The sequence below is a fragment of the Muntiacus reevesi genome, chromosome 12 (genome assembly GCF_963930625.1).
Source record: "Muntiacus reevesi chromosome 12, mMunRee1.1, whole genome shotgun sequence".
Classification (NCBI taxonomy): Eukaryota; Metazoa; Chordata; class Mammalia; order Artiodactyla; family Cervidae; genus Muntiacus; species Muntiacus reevesi.
In genome coordinates, this window is record NC_089260.1 from 64,881,040 (window position 1) to 64,893,663 (window position 12,624).

Genomic DNA, 12,624 nt, shown 5'->3' on the forward strand with positions numbered 1-12,624 from the left:
TCTGCCTACAATGCAGGAGATGCAAGTTCAATCCCTTGGTTGGGAAGGTCCCCTGGAGGAGGGCATGGCAGCCCACTCCAGTGTTCTTGCCTAGAGAATCCCATGGACTGAGAAGCCTTGTGGGCTATCGTCCTTCGGGTCTCAAAGAGTCAGACACGACTGAAGCAACTGAGCATGCACACGAATAGACAACAAATGTTCTTTCCTAAACTAAGAATATGGAACAGACATTGACAGTTACACTTGCCCCACCAAGAGCTGGGTGTTATTGGAAATTATTTCTGATCCTATTTTCCAGGATACTTCGACTTTTCAAACTTTATCTTGGTCTTCCTTTTCAAAGACCAGAAGAAAAACCCGAAGATGTACCTCTGGCCTCTAGTAGTTTCCTCTCATTTGACTGCTAAAATTCTCACCAGCTTCTACTAGGATTCTAAAACTGCTGTATAAATGATAAAACACTCAGTGTCTCCCAAGCATGCAGGTGCAGGTTTGGTGTCACAGTAGCCATTTATTGCTAATCCATGAGATAAACATTGAAATTGAGAGTGAATGTTTATAAAATTTATAGCAATTTGATAGAGGGGTTTTGCTTTTGTTGAACCTAGCAATACACATTTTGAATTCATATTTTCCTATCTTTTTAATTTAATTTTTCCAGTAATTCATTCCATTACACTTTACAAAAGCACTGGACCATGATAGATTGGTAGTTAATTTTAAAAAATGGAATTGTTCAAACCAGACAGCAAGAAAAGTCTTGCTGTAAAACAACATAAACGCATTGTCATCCAAACTCTCTGCTAACTAACAACTCAGATTATTGTCAAAATAGTGTCTGTGGAACTTGAGTTTAAATGAGAAATCTTCTGATACTTCAGATTTCTATTTCAACAAAAATAGAGCATATCAATACCGTAGCCCCTGGGCTGATAGTGGTCTAGCTGTCCTAGGGAATACCAGCCTTTGCAAGGAAATGGAGGAAGCTCACTTACAAGGTCCTAGGGGAGATGAGATAAACCCACCGTAACCACCACAGGAGGCAGAGGGTGGTAAGCACCAAAAGTGAGATGTGGATAAAGTAACAAGAGAAGTCAGATGTGAGAATCCTTTCTCCCAGTTAGGAGAGGTGGGATGAAGAAAGGATGGTAAAAACAAGATGAACAGCAGCAAAGGCCCGTCAGGAGAAGGACTCCAATCTCCATAAACTAAAGGAGGCAGCAAAAATAAACAAATGGGACCTAATGAAACTTAAAAGCTTTTGCACAACAAAGGAAACTATAAGTAAGGTGAAAAGACAGCCCTCAGATTGGGAGAAAATGATAGCAAATGAAGCAACAGACAAAGGATTAATCTCAAAAATATACAAGCAACTCCTGAAGCTCAATTCCAGAAAAATAAATGTCCCGATCAAAAAATGGGCCAAAGAACTAAACAGACATTTCTCCAAAGAAGAATACAGATGGATAACAAACACATGAAAAGATGTTCAACATCACTCATTATCAGAGAAATGCAAATCAAAACCACAATGAGGTACCATTACATGCCAGTCAGGATGGCTGCTATCCAAAAGTCTACAAGCAATAAATGCTGGAGAGGGTGTGGAGAAAAGGGAACCCTCTTACACTGTTGGTGGGAATGCAAACTAGTACAGCCACTATGGAAAACAATGTGGAGATTTCTTAAAAATCTGGAAATAGAACTGCCATATGACCCAGCAATCCCACTTCTGGGCATACACACCGAGGAAACCAGAACTGAAAGAGACATGTATACCCCAGTGTTCATCACAGCACTGTTTATAATAGCCAGGACATGGAAGCAACTTAGATGCCCATCAGCAGATGAATGGATAAGGAAGCTGTGGTACATATACACCATGGAATATTACTCAGCCGTTAAAAAGAATTCATTTGAATCAGTTCTAATGAGATGGATGAAACTGGAGCCCATTATACAGAGTGAAGTAAGCCAGAAAGATAAAGATCATTACAGCATACTAACACATATATATGGAATTTAGAAAGACGGTAATGATAACCCTATATGCAAAAGAGAAAAAGAGACACAGATGTACAGAACAGACTTTTGGACTCTGTGGGAGAAGGCGAGCGTGGGATGTTATGAGAGAACAGCATGTATATTATCTATGGTGAAACAGATCACCAGCCCAGGTGGGATGCATGAGACAAGTGCTCGGGCCTGGTGCACTGGGAAGACCCAGAGGAATCGGGTGGAGAGGGAGGTGGGAGGGGGGATCGGGATGGGGAATACATGTAACTCCATGACTGATTCATGTCAATGTATGACAAAACCCACTGCAATGTTGTGAAGTAATTAACCTCAAACTAATAAAAATAAATGAAAAAAAAAAAAACAAAACTAAAGGAAGTAAACACTAAACCTAGGTGTGTAAGCATATGTGTAATATATCCCTGGACCAGTAACTTTTCATTTTAGAATGTGGGAGTTGAAAGGAATATGAGGAATTACATTTCATATTTCACAAAAGCATAAAGCAATGTCCGATCCAGGCAACTGATTTTTCCAAAGTCAAATGAGAAAATGCATGTGAAGGCATCCAGCAGGTAAAAGTGTGCAGTGTCTGTCTTCCCATTATCTCGTTGATGCCCATCAAAAGGGAATGGTTTTTATTTGAGGCTGTCCGTAACCTGGCCATTAGTGTTAAAAGGTGATGTGCAATAAAGTATTTGTAAGGCAGTATGGTTTGTTGGGTCATTCGGGTTTTTGTAAGATGTTATGGAAAAGCCCAAATGAACTTTTGGCCAATCCACTAGAGCCTCTTGATAAAAGTGAAAGAGGAGAGTGAAAAAGTTGACTTAAAACTCAACATTCAGAAAACTAAGATCATGGCATCTGGTCCCATCACTTCATGACAAATAGATGGGGGAACAGTGGAAACAGTGACAGACTTTATTTTTTTGGGCTCCAAAATCACTGCAAATGGTGACTGCAGCTGTGAAATTAAAAGATGCTTGCTCCTCAGAAGAAAAGTTATGACCAAACTAGACAGCATATTAAAAAACAGAGACATTACTTTGTCAACAAATGTCCATCTAGTCAAAGCTATGGTTTTTCCAGTAGTCATATATGGATGTAAGAGTTGGATTATAAAGAAAGCTGAGTGCTGAAGAATTGATGCTTTTGAACTGTGGTGTTGGAGAAGACTCTTGAGAGTCCCTTGGACTGCAAGGAGATCCAACCAGTGCATCCTAAAGAAGATCAGTCCTGAATATTCATTGGAAGGACTGATGCTGAAGCTGAAACTCCAATACTTTGGCCACCAAATGTGAAGAACTGACTCATTAGAAAAGACCCTGATGCTGGGAAAGATTGAAGACGGGAGGAGAAAGTACAACAGAGGATGAGATGGTTGGATGGCATCACCAACACGATGGACATGAGTTTGAGTAAGCTCCGGGAGTCAATGATGGACAGGGAGGCCTGGCGTACTGAAGTCCATGGGGCCGGGGAGAGTCAGACATGACTGAGTGACTGAAATGAACTAGTAGAAAGAACATGGAATTGGGTTCAAAATCTAATCTACTAGTTTTGACCCTAGACATAGTAATCAACCAACTTGAACCTCAGTTTCTTCATATCTGCAATGGCTTTTATAATTAGTGTTGGCCAGAGATTAAAATAAAAGCTATATAATGAGGGGATCTAGCATTGAACCAAGAGTGAAGTAGACTCTGAGTATTTGCCATTATCTTTGCCATTCACACCACCGAGTTAACAGAACAGCCTAGTACAAAAACCATCCAAATCTCTACATTCCCAGTGGAGGGCTCTTGTGAAGGCAATGCCATGCTGCTTCTCTTTTACCACTTTCCGGTTTCCTGAGTTTCCACTTTGCTGTGTTTATTATGACAACAGCCACAGAAAGGATAAAATCTGAAAAGTGGAATCACACATCTCTAGGAACTAGCTTATTTCCTGAAAGCAAGAAGTTTAAGTCTCTAATCTTTTTTTTTTTTTTTTTTTGCTGTGTTTTTGTCTATTTTTTTTTTTTTTTCATTTATTTTCACCAGTTGGAGGCTAATTACTTTACAATATTGTAGTGGTTTTTGCCATACACTGACATGAATCAGCCATGGATTTACATGTGTTCCCCATCCTGAACCCCCCCCCCTCCCCACTTCCCTCCCCATCCCATCCCTCTGGGTCATCCCAGTGCACCAGCCTCGAGCACTTGTCTCATGCATCCAACCTGGACTGGCGATCTGTTTCACACTGTCTCTAATCTTTTGTCACCAGAAAATGCAGGTAGGATTTCCTCACCATGAATTCAGTGTTTCACTTAGCTGACCACATGCCAATGGAATGAAAGTGGGTCTTCTCTTAAAACAAGACAACTGAAAGATCAGATGACTACCGGGAAATATAAAGTGGGCTTTTAGCAGCCCAGAAAGCATTGCATTATATGCATCCTTCATTTTGGTCCTGATTATAGTATTTGTCTGAAGAAATTTTGCTTGCCACTTAACTCGTAGTTACAACATATGGTTCTTTTTCAAGGTGCTATAGCAGGAATGACTTGATAGAAACTTGGAAGCCTTAAAACAACCCTGGAGGAAAGAACACCAGTCACAATACCATGCAGGAAGCTTACGCCACCCCTTCACGGTCTCTATTCTAGGGCAGGGGTAATGCAGGAAGAGGTGGATCTGATATTGTCATCGGCACATGCTTTGCATACCATGCCTCAGCGTTAACCTTTCACTCCGTGCTGACTCCAGGTCTCCTGCCTTTCTTCTGGGCCCCCTTGCCTGTAGGAATGTGTTTTGGTTAATTGCCACAGCTGGAAACATTGTTGGGTTTTCCACGATGTTAATGTTCAGAGTCATCCTTTGAACCTTACATTGAACCCTTAAGGGTGAAACCTTGAGAAGGTTCGTTTATGTGCCGATTTCCTCTCATTCTCTTCACTATTGTTGGCAACACCGTCTATTACTCTGGGAAGCCATTCCAACTCATGTAGGATATCCTGTTATGTGCCCAAATGCTGTCTTTATAATTTAGCGCTGGCCACAAATAGAAGGGGAAGGAAATGGCTACTTAGCATCAGACCCTCAGTACACAGTATCTCATTTAGTCCTCACAACAATAGAGCAAAATAGAGATTCTATTCTCATTTTACTCATAAGGAAATTAAGGTAAAACACACTGATGTGATTTCTTCAAAGTCACACAGCTAAGAAATGAGTGAATCCAGAACAGACTGTTTCTAGCTCCAAAGTTGGTCTTTCTATTCCATCACACTGTACTCTGAGAATAATTCTTCTGGACAGCAGCAAACATGAACAAATAAGCCTTTTCCCTCAGTTGACATATATTTACATATATGTAAATAAGCATATGAGTATATGTGCTTAGATTAGTTTAGAATCTGGATATATAGAAGTGAAATAAACAGATATAGTCCCTGCCCTCAAGGATTTTACCAATGAATATGCATATATTCAGATATAAAAATAGGCAAATATACTCCAGGATGAAAAGTGATTTAATGGTTTATTTTAATGTTTTATTTTATACTGGAGTATGGTTGATTAACAATGTTGTATTGGTTTCAGGTGTTCAGCAAAGTGATTCAGTTATGTGCAAACATGTACCTATTATTTTTCTAATTGTTTTCCCATTTAGGTTAATGCAGATTATTAAGCAGAATCCCCTGCCCTAGTTGGTTATCCATTTAAAATATAGCAGTGTAAACATGTAATAAGGGGGAAATTTAAGGAGATAGGAGATCACAAAGAAGAGGCATTCAATTCAAGGTTAAAGTGTGCTTTGGGAAGAACTGATATCTTAAAAGAAATCCTTAGGAAGTGAGGGAGAATGGGGTTTGGAGATAGTGTCAGTAAAGATTTGGAGACAAGAGAACTCTGTACACCGGAAGAAGTAAAAGCTGTTCTTCATAAATTGTATGGAAATGATTGTTTACCAACACATCACTGATTCACCCCACCGCTAACTTTTAACATGCCAGGTGCTGAGGAAATGAAGATAAATAAGCTGCGGTGCTTCTCTGTGGGGGTTTATACCTTTATGAAGGAAACGGACATAAAGAAAAGGGATGACACATGATACGTGCAACATAGAAACCTCCAAAAGCCAGGGGATGCTGAAGTGAAAAGAGAGGCGGAGTCACAAACTTGGGAGGAGAAGGTGAAGTCTGAGAAGACTTCTGAAGACTCTGAAGACCGAACAGTTAGAAGATGGAGCAGGGGTTCACTAGTCAGGGATCCACTAGGTAAAGAGGAAAGGCACACTTCAAACAAAGGACGTGGTATTTTCAATGGGAAGTCAGGTTGGAAGCTTATCTTGGAGACCTACAAAGAATTCATTAGTTGTCTCCTTTTCTGGGTTTATTTGAATACATTCTTCTCCAAGTGATATGAGGATACAAGATGACATCAGGGTGCATTTACTAGAAGTTCCAGTCCGTTGAATGTTCCCAGTTGCCTGGAAGTGAGTACAAAGGAAGCTGGAAGAAAATAACCTTTAAAAGACAGATGGGATGGGGAGGGAGGTGGGAGGGGGGTTCAAGATGAGGAACACATGTACACCCAAGGCTGATTCATGTCAATGTATGGCAAAAACCACTACAATATGGTAAAGTAATTAGCCTCCAATTAAAATAAATAAATTTTTTAAAAAGAAGTTAAAAAATTAGTCAATAAAGACAGAGGTTATCTAGCTATACCAGCACTGGACTTGAGTCAATTATCACAAGGTTCTAGGCTACATGAAAAGCAAGGGTTTTGTCTCATTACCTTTATGATTTCTGTGCTCCCAAAACTAGTTCAGTGTCTGTCTCATAGTAGGTGTTCAGAATATTTGTTGAATAAGTGGAAAAGCAAGAGGTGTTCTAACCTTGCTGAGATTCAGTTTCCTCATCTGGAAAAATTGGAATGGCATTATATGCTTAAGCACATATCTGGACTCAGCTATAATTTGGATTCTGTTTTACCATGTACTCTTACTTCCTGGACAAATCCATTACCTTTTAGAGACGCTGAGCGCTCATATGCAGAGTGGAGTTGGCACTAGCTGTTCACAGAGATGGTGAAGACAAAATGAAGCAAGTCATATAACTAACTCAGAATTGAACTAGACACATGGCAAGTTCTTAGTAAATGTTAGCTAACATTATGATAATTGTTAAAAGATAATTTTCAAAAAGTGGTAAAATCGTGACACTCAAATAGATATAAAAATAAATCTATGTTAAAGATGTCATTTAACTCATTAATGAGGGAATTAGTGAGGCATTAAAAACCAGTTCAAAGGAGATTCCAGAGAGCAGACACATTTGTAGATCAGGAATATTAAAAATAATTTGTAAATGGAGGAAAAATCAGTCTCTTCTACAGTGGGCCAGAGAAATTGACTTTTGTTGGACATAGTGGACAAATGCACATCTGTGGACCAGGATCACTATATTGCTCTCAGTTACTTATAATGTTCAGCATTGTAAAATAGCTTTCATAGAAGCAGCATTAGGTAATTTGAAATAAGATGCCTTAGATATTGCCTTATTTTTCACTGAGGTAGGCATTTCTCTCTGTCATCATTATTATTATATAGTTAATACTATTAAAATGGGAGTTATATGAAATTATGTTATAATGTTATATAAAGAGAAATGATTCTCATTTTTTCTTGCTTTTGATATTAGACCTTTTATTATTTATATACCATTATTCTTTTTTAGTATATATTTAGAAGTGATTAAGGTATTTTATTTTCAAAACAATAATGGTTTGGTTACTTCTTCTGATTATAAAGATATTGCTTACTTAGTGTGAAAAAATCTGTACAGAAGGTGAAAAGAAACAAAACGGTCAGTAATTTATCCTTTAAAAGTAATTATTGTTAATCCCCTCATGCATATGTATTTGTTTAGGATCACACTACACAGTCTGCTTTGTAATCTGATCTTTTCACACTTTACAACTTACTATGATCTTTTTATGTTAATAAAGAGCAACATCTTTTTTTCATTCAAGACTTCCCAGGTGGCTCAGTGATAAAGAATTCTCCTGCCAGTGCAGGAGATGCAGGAGACATGGGTTCTTCCTGACCCCTGGGTCAGGAAGATCCCCTGGAGAAGGAAATGGCAACCCACCTCAGCCTGGTAAATCTCATGAACAGAGATTTCATGGACTGCAGTCCATGAGGTCACAAAAGAGTTGGACATGGCCTAGCAACTAAACAACAATGGTTGATTTATAATATCGTGCTAGTTTCAGGTGTATAGCTAAATGATTCAGTTTTATATATATTGTTATGCCCAATGTCCGAATCCCCGAGAGGGAAGAGAGAAGGCTTCCAAGACAATGCAACTGGCAAAAAGGGGAAGTTTATTACTGACTTGAGTCAGAACTCCCTGCCGCAACCAACGCAGTGGTGCGGGGCAGAGAGCCCCGAGCCCAAGCTGTTACATAAATTTATAGGGTGAGAAGCAGATTGGTTACACGTTTGCAAAGCAATTTCATTGGTCAATACTTCCACGTGCGTGGGACTTTCCTGGGGGTTTCTGCTCTGTTCCTAATTTCCTAATTGGCAAACAGCAGTCAGTATTAAGTGAAAGTTAATTGGTCCTAATTGGCTAATTGGTTGTATCCAGGTGGCCTGATAATCTTACCAGGTAGGAAGGCCTACTCCTAAACTAAGCTGCGTTACTTCTGCTCGCCTCACATATATATATTCTAGATTATTTTCCATTGTATGTTATTATAAGATATTGAATATAATTTCCTGTACTATATAGTAAGTCCTTGTTGCTTATCTGTTTTATGTATGGTAGTTTGCATCTGTTAATCCCATGCTCTTAATTTGTTTCTCACTTCCTCCCTCTCCTCTTTGGTAATCATGTTCATGAGACTATTTTTGTTTTGTATAAAGATTCATTCATATTATGTTTTAGATTCCACATATAAATGATGTAGTATTTGTCTTTCTCTATCTGTTGGGGCTTCCCTCATAGCTCAGCCGGTAAAGAATCCACCTGCAATGCAGGAGACCCCAGTTCGATTCCTGGGTTGGGAAGATCCACTGGAGAAGGGATAGGCTATCCACTCCAGTATTCTCGGGCTGCCCTTATGGCTCAGCTGGTAAAGAATTTGCCTGCAATGCGTGAGACCTGGGTTTGATCCCTGTGTTGGGAAGATCCCCTGGAGAAGGGAAAGGCTACCCATTCCAGTATTCTGGCCTAGAGAATTCCAGGGACTATATAGTCCATGGAGTCACAAAGAGTCGGACATGACTGGGTGGCTTTCACTTTCTCTGTCTGGCTTACTTTACTAGGTATAATATTTTCTAGGTCCATCCATGTTACTGCAAGTCACAATATTTCATTATTTTTTATGACTGAGTAATATTTTACTGGGGCTTCCCTGGTGGCTAGGGGTAAAGAATCCACCCACTGATGTAGCAGACACAGGTTCTATCCTTCAGTTGGGAAAATTCCCTGGAGGAGGCAGTGGCAACCCAGTCCTGTATTCTAACCTGGAAAATCCCATGGACAGAGTAGCCTGGGGGTCTATAGTCCATGGATTCACCAAAGAGTCAGACATGATTTCGTGATTAAACAGCAGCAACAATATTTCGTTGTGCATATATCACATATTAAGCCAATCATTTGTTAATGGGCACTTAAGTTGTTTCCATGTCTTGGCTATCATAAATAGTGCTACTATTAAAATTGAGATACATGTATCTTTTTGAATTAGAGTTGTCAGTTTTTCCTGATATATACATAGGAGGGATATTATGTAACTCTGGTTTTAGCTCTATTGTATTGTAGTTCTAGTTTTAGTTTTACAGGGTGTGCATGCTCAGTCATGTCCTATTCTTTGTGACCTCATGGGCTGTAGCTTGCCAGGCTCCTCTCTCCATGGATTGGTTCACCAGACAAGAATACTGGAATGGGTTGCCATTTCCTCCTCCAGGGAATCTTCCCAACCCAGAGATTGAACCTACATTTCCTGAGGCTCCTGCATTGGCAGGCAGATTCTTTGCCACTAAGTCACCTGGGAAGCCCCAGTAAGGAAGTTCCATACTGTTTCTTATAGTGGTTGCACCAATTTACATTCATATCAACAGTGTCGGAGGGTTCCCTTTTCTCCACCCCCTCTCCAGTATTTATTATTTGTAGACTTTGATGATGTCTATTCTGACTGGTATGAGGTGATACCTCACTGCAGTTTTGGTTTACAATTCTCTAATAATTTAGTGATGTTGACCATCTTTTCACGTGCCTGTTGATCATCTGTATGTCTTCTTTGGCTAAATGGAGGAATTCTGCTCCATTTTTCATTGGGTTATTTTTTTTTTAATATTGAGCTATTAAAGCTATTTGTATATCTTGGCAATTAATCCTTTTTTCATCACATCATTTGCAAATATTTTCTCCCATTCAGTAGACTATCTTTTTGTTTTGTTGATGGTTTCCGTTTGCTATGAAAAAACTTTTAAATCTGATTAACTCCCATTTGTTTATTTTTGCTTTTATTACTTCTGATTTGGGAACCTGATCTAAAAAAAATTGCGGCAATTTATGAGTGGATAATATTCTAAAGTGCTTAGAGTATTTTAGTAAATTTCTCTCTAAGATTTGTTAAGTCAGAAGAAGCATAGGCTGATTTCGGGGTCCTATGCAGGATCTTTCCATTTGTTTGCTTGTAAATAAACAGCAAACATGTATGAGAGTTTGTCCTTTTGCCCAAGATTTAATCGATAAGCTTGAGCAAGTTCTGGTCCTCTTTTCTACCACTTCATTTCCTTAAGAGTGAAGGAGAACGTATCATGGTGAAAACATAAAGCACATTTCTGCTGTGTGGACTTCTGCAGAGCTCACTGCTGTCGGATGTCACTGTTGGCCTTGTGAAAGCTGAGGGCTCTCGAGTGGCTGATGCTCTCCTCAGCCAGCTCCCAATAAGCACAATCTCTCTTGTGAGAGATGCTAACTTAGAGGAGAGGCTGGATAAACAGCAAGGAGCAAGAATGGGAGCATAGTCACATTCAGTCCAAACCGGGAGCTGTGCCCAAGGGGACAGTCCCATTTGTTCTGTGTGTCTGCCTGTCTCTTATGCATGTCTTTCCCCAGGTTACTCAGCAGCTCCTTGAGGAAAGGGAGAATATATGATTCATCTCTCTATCTCTTGTGACCATCACAGTGCCTGACACTTCAAACATTTGGTCAACATTACTTTCACCAGTCTTTCAATGAAGGGCTAAGGCTTTGCATTCAGATATGAGTCCATAAAATCAGACTTGTCACCTTTCTTTCATAAGCTACATGCATAATCATTAGTACATATATGGGATTTCTATTTGTGCTCCAGTTGAATGGAGAGAAGAATATAAAGAACATGAACAGTAACCTGAAGGCAAGCTCCTCTAGATTTTTAAGTTTTCCCTGATCTTTTCCAATAGTGTTGCACATGGACTTTGTCAAAGCTGACTTTAATCACCTCTTCCAAAATATTCACTTATTTTTATAGAAGAAAATCCTTTTCCTTTTTAAAATTATACTGATATGTTTATATAGTTCTTTATTCATTCATTCATTCCATGAGAATAAACAGTTTTGAAAGTCAATACAGCTGGTTCTGGACACATATAAATCTTAACTGCTGGTAAGAGAAGTATAAGGGATTGCCTGAAATTGGCCTACTGGAAACCAGCGTCAGATTACTACAGATTGACTAGAATGGTTTAGAGAGTGAGGTGTGATAATGGAGGTCAGTTAGAAAGTCAGTTAAAAGAACTTCCCCTGTACTTTACATGCAAATGTCAGGACCCATTCAGTGAGGTGAATATTATTGTTTGTTAAGTATTCCATTCACCCGTTTCCAGTGTTTCTGAGCAAATCTGTGAAATAAGGACTTCTGTTTTGTTGGAAATATTATGAATATTATAAAATTCTTGTGTTTTTTTTCTCTTCTCCACCTACTTATTCTTCTCCAAGGAATACAGAATGTATCATCAGCTCATCATTGAAGAGATTGTTAAAGAAGCTCTGAGCACAGGTAAGACCTCTATTTTCCAATCCAGACAGCTCTTCAGGTGCACAAATTCTCCTCGATGGCACATCGTGAGTTTCTTCCAGTGGCAAGGCAGGCCAGCTGTTCATCACTGGCTCTGCCCATCTTGAATTCACCCAAAGCTGGGAGACATGCCAGGGAACCTGTTTTGACTTGGGGCTTAATCAGAGTTTGCATTCCAGATTCACTAGCAATGGTCTAGTGTCTCTTTCACATAATTGGTTCCGAGAACTTGGAGGGAAGAAGGTGTGACTGATTTCACAGACATATTACTTTTGTTTTGCCCATCATGTTTTCATAGCTTAGGCATATTATCTTACTCTGAAAAATCTCAAAGAGTTAGGTACTGCTGTTATCTTTGATTTACAGATGAATTTGAAAATGATAGAGATTCAATGACTATGTACTAGAATTCACATTGTTCTTCTATATTTTATTCTTTGAATCTGTCTGTCACTTGTATTTGATTGCTTTATTATGATCTCCTGACCCATAAGCAGATGTGAAAGCCTTGACTTGGTAAGATGATGAAGGTGTGTATTAA